Source organism: Camelina sativa, chromosome 16 (assembly GCF_000633955.1).
Source record: "Camelina sativa cultivar DH55 chromosome 16, Cs, whole genome shotgun sequence".
NCBI classification, from domain to species: domain Eukaryota; kingdom Viridiplantae; phylum Streptophyta; class Magnoliopsida; order Brassicales; family Brassicaceae; genus Camelina; species Camelina sativa.
In genome coordinates, this window is record NC_025700.1 from 8,451,782 (window position 1) to 8,457,017 (window position 5,236).

General features: G+C 35.5%; 1 long non-coding RNA gene across 3 annotated transcripts; it reads left to right on the plus strand.

The window, feature by feature from the left end:
* On the plus strand, positions 2,325 to 3,937 carry LOC104750176. Of its 3 annotated transcripts, XR_002035813.1 has the most exons (4): positions 2,325 to 2,385; positions 2,477 to 2,642; positions 2,734 to 2,854; positions 2,950 to 3,937. It is a non-coding gene; the product is annotated as an uncharacterized LOC104750176 (long non-coding RNA). The 3 variants fall into 3 exon arrangements; XR_761553.2 differs by lacking the exon at positions 2,325 to 2,385 and having other exon boundaries at positions 2,392 to 2,642; XR_761551.2 differs by lacking the exon at positions 2,325 to 2,385 and having other exon boundaries at positions 2,392 to 2,597.

Genomic DNA, 5,236 nt, shown 5'->3' on the forward strand with positions numbered 1-5,236 from the left:
ATGAGGTACAATGGACTTATATAGAAAGGTGGAAAAGCCCTAAATCTGCTAGTAGACAAAATAGAGAGGCAACTCGGTCAACTCGGCCATGTGCTCGGTCGAGTGACCTCTCTTCTGCTTCTTCCATTCGGTCGAGTCCTCCTCCACACACGGTCGAGTGTCTGGTCGAGTGGTCTCCCGGACTTCGATTCTTCAGCTCTAACTCCCTTGTTTTCTTCACTTGATAGCTCCAATCCTCTTCAGCATTCTTTCCATGCTGCTTTGGATCCAAAATCACTTGTTTGTACAAGAAACTATGCAAATGCAATGCAAATATACTCTAATGCATAAACAGTCCTAAAGCTACTCAATAATGGCCAAAATGGATAGTTAATCATGCAAAAAATGTGAATATATTAAAGTAAAACAAGGTGAAATATATGAACATCAACACAACGAACCCATTCACCTTTATCCTTCATCTCTAACAATCGATTCATCGTTTCTCACCTTGTCCCCCAGATCTCGCAGCTTCCGCCTTCACGGCTTCACCACCACTAGATCTCGGTGCTTGCGTCGCTCACCACCACCACCAACGACACTTGGAAGCTTCTTCCTTCCTTCACCATATCATATCTCGAAGCTTCTGTTGTCGTTCACACCAACAGATCTCAAAGCTTTCACCATCCTCCACCACCACATCTCGAATCCTCTGCCATCGAATCTCCGATACTCTGTCTCGAGCATACTCCTCTCTACCGACACGTTACCACAATCTTCCTCTCCTTTTCCTCCGCCACCTGAAAAACACGTCGCCGACCATGCTTTTGACCAGCCATCCACAACGTTGATACTATACACATGTATATTTTTATGTATATTATCACATGTATATTTCGAAATTGATATTTAATAAAAAAAATATTTCTGTAATTTATTTATTAAAATAAAAAGATGTGAGGCAAAATGTATATTTTATGTATATAGTATATTTCGAAATTAATATTTAATACAGAAAATCATTTCTGTAATTTATTTATAAAAAAAATGATGTGAGGCAAAATAGAATAAAATAAAAAATAAAAATAATATAAAACAAAATCAACTTTTTTTTTTGTGAATTAATCTCGGAACGTCACAAAATAGTTACTAAAGTTTCAGTCACAATTTAGTCTTTAAGTAGGACTACAATAGTCAGTCTCAATGTAGGCGCTAATATACAACTTTTATTATTCTCACTAATCAGTCGCATATTTTGCGACCATCTTGCCACTTTTTAAATTTGCGACCAATTATTAGCGACTATTTCATTTAGTCTTAAGTTAGTCTCAAATAGCCATTTTGTGACGTTTTTGATGGTCCTAAACTGCATGTTTTGTTGTAGTGAAATATGATTGTAGTGATAAGAGAAGGAAAGAAATGGAGTCACCTGAAAAACTGTTTCTTGTTTGATAATTGGTCTACACTAGTCTAGGATGCGTATTTGATATAACTGGGAGCAGAGATTACATTGATAATTTGGTTTGAATAAATGTTGCATTCAAGTCAACAAAAAAAAAAAAAAAAGTGATCCGTAAAAATGTGAACCTCATTGGAAGGCACGTTAAATGTGGTCGTACGTCAACATTTACGTGAAGAGTTCTAGAGAGAAACCTATTGTTCATTGCATCATGAGCTTTCTAACTGTGGATGGAGAGAGAATCTGAATAAAAATAAAAGCAATGATGATTGTCACTTGAAAAATAACTCCCATATACTAGAAAGTTGGTCACACAATGCTTAAGTTATGTATACATAATTAATTTAAAATATTAAAATAAAATTTATATTAAATATATATGAAAGTGTACATATAATTGTTTGAGAAGTATTTTGAAAAATTAAATAATTTAAAAATATTCAGTTATATGTTTATATATCTATTATATTAAAAGATAAGTGAAAACGTCTCATATTCAATCTCAGCAAAATTTTACCGTTTTACCATTAATGAAATTGCCCTTGATGGTGAATTAGTTTGCCTTCGGATGTAAATTTACCTATTTTCGCATTAAAAATAAATCAAAAAAATCGACAAAAAAAATTTAATTGCATAAAAAGTTATTTGCAAAACTAGAATTTACTAATTTAATCCCAATTTCCCGGAAAAACTCTCTTGGACGTTTAATTAGAGAATCTATGACCATAATCTATCATGCATTAATTGTTTAATGGGCTTAGATTGTTTAAAGATCCACGTTAATATAAAATTATTGGGATTTCTACAGGAAAAACAACAGATGACAATACACATATTTACTGGAAACCCTAAAAAGATAGGTCCTCTACAACTATAAATACAATTCTATCGTTTGCTTTCACCCTTAACAAGAAAAACTCTCTTCTGTTCAATTCACCACTTTTAGGGTTTTAATTTTTTCTCGGCTTTGTCTCGTTTTAGTTTATTCAATTAGTTTGATGGGTTGTTATAAAGGTTTGATCTTTGGTTGATCTACAGATTGGCGTTGGAGGAGGTAAAGTTTTTGCAGAAGCAAAGAGAGAAATTTAGTGATCCCAGCTTTATCTTCAACGGGAGAAAGCCGAAGCTGAAGCAGAGAAAGAGGAGCTTATGTTGCAAGGTACTTTTGCTCAAGAGACTGTTTTTTTATTGAAGATCCCAACATGTAACCAAATCTTTCTCCGTTTAAAAATTTAACCTAATTTCTAGAGTGAGCTGCCTTTGCAAGTGTTTTAAGGGTTGTTTTGATTCTTTAGGGTAAAGTATATTGAACGAGAATTGGCTAAGAAGAGGGGGAAAATATTGATGATGCGGAGGAGGTTGAGAATGAGTTGAAGCGAGTGAAGATGAGTTATATAAGATACCTGATCATCTAAAGTAAGTTGCTTTGCCTAATGTAACACATTAGTTGTTTAATGTTTTATGTGGTACAGGGGATTACGAATGTTGTTACTAAACACCTTCCTTCTCAGGTTAAGAAGCGTAGTTTCGAAGAGAGCTCGACACAGTGGACTACCGGAATAGAAGAAGTCCAACTCCCAAACGAGTATGAATATTGTTAAATACACTTTTTTTGATTTGATGATAAACCTTTTAGTGTTTTAATGACTAATGGTTTGTTATTTGGGTGGATGGTATAGATCTGCCAAGAAGCTTTTGTAAGAGTAGAGGCTTATATATGGGTCGGCCAAAATCAGAATTTAGTGTATTTTATTTACCTGTTTGTGTAGTGGTTTCTTGGAGAGGTATATTATTATGAATTTTTCTCTCTTTGAAGATAAAGTTGGGATCCTTATTGTACAGGGCTAGCATTTAGGATATTGGTCACTAATTACCTTGGTTTAGACGGCTTAAACCATCCTCTCTGCTAGGAAATCGAGAAGCTGATCGATTCTATTGAAGTTACTCCTGCTGAGTTAGCTGAAGAGCTGATGCAAGACGATGACACTGACATTGTTCTTCGTGGAGTAGTTAGTTTTGTTGAGAAGAGGAAGGTCGAGCGAAGCAAAACCAAGGAGCTGGAGGATGCTATGTGTAAAGTAATTGATGATGACTACGTAGTTGATGATGACGAAATACACAATGGTTCTAGGAATGGTTCGAATAAGAAGAAAGGGAAAGGAAGAGGCAGAGGGAAAGGGAAAGGAAAAGGAAAAGGAAATTAAGAAGATAAATATTAAGACTGAGACTTAATCCTTCCTCTTTACGTGTCATTGTGGTTTTTGCTTAATATTGCTTTTACAACTCTGTCCTGAAAGGTTCACCTGTACTGAGACAATCAAAAGTATCTTAATTTATTTGTTTGAGAAAACCGCTAGGTCTCTTAAAAAGTATCAGGTCTATGTTGAAGTGTCTTTAAATCACAGGTTTTGATGTGGTAGCTGCGTTTTGTATCTATGTCTGTCCAATTTGTATATGATTTTCTGACAGGGATTACCTTAAGGAAATTGGTTTGCTCCATTTGACTGTACGAGGATCAACTTCACATTACAAAAGTTACTTCTTAATTATGCGGAGAAGCTTTCAGATTCTTCTTTGGGAATAATAGAGATGAAGCGAGAGAGAACTGATGTAGATTCCATCAGTGATCTTGACATCAGATGGAGACTGATCAGCGGAAGAGTTACTTCTCCTGAAAGCCGCATGTTACTGTCTCAGGCACTAGCCATTTTTCCATGTAAGTGCCTCTGCAGTTTTTTTTTTTGGTCGTATAAGTGCCTCTGCAGTTCGAAATTGAGAATTAGAACTTTATAAGATATCGACTATTTTGTTTCAATTAGATAATTAGTACTGTTAGACAAAGGACAAATTGGTTTAGCTCATGGCTGATTCTCTTTCCATTGAATCTTGGCCGGAAAGTTATAGGCCAAGGACGATTGCATAGTATCTTAAAACTTGAATCATGTATATATCATATTCTTGGTTTGGTTAGTATGCACATATATATTTTCCCTCCATATAAGTTCCGAGAATGGTTTATGGGTGACGAATTTTCTCAAAACCTGATGTAAGTAGCCTTACTTTCATCCTTATAACACTTTCAAATGTTATCAATAACAATCACAAGTACATGTTTTGTTTAGGAAGACTATTCAAGGACAAGGCACGGGGGCATTGATTTGGCTGTTTCTGTTGCTAATTTATACAGTGCGACAACCCAATGAGTTGTATGCTCATCCTTTGTGCTGAGGTAAAGCAAGTCAAGTATGTATCAATACAATAAAACTTCTTGGTTTTTCACCAGGTGATGACAGCTCAACTTTTGTATTGAAGTAGAGACTGACACATCAGAAAAAATCTGTAACCAATTAAATTATAACAATAATACAATTCATCTTTTTTTTTGCCAAGAGGGACCCATTGATTTCTTCTTCTTTCAACCGATCGATTTCTTCTTCTTTCTATTGCCCAATTTTAGTTTTGATTTCTTCTTTAACCGGAGACGATGGTAGTAGCAGCGGAGGTCTTAGCGGATTCGTTGGGAAGATTAATTCAAGTATTTGTAGCTCTCATATCGGCCTCTCGACAAAGTCGCACCCTGTACTTCCTGCTCCCAGAAAGGAAGAACCGCCTTCGATTCGGTGTAGGAATGGGAAATTAATCGGTTGTGATGCTTCTGGGAGGGTTTACATGGGAATGAACCTCGATTCCGACGACATGGTTGAACACATACATGGTTTAACTCCTCCATTGAAAGATGCTCGAAAGAGAATATTTTATATATAATGTGCATTTACTATTATCAATCCGTCAACTAAG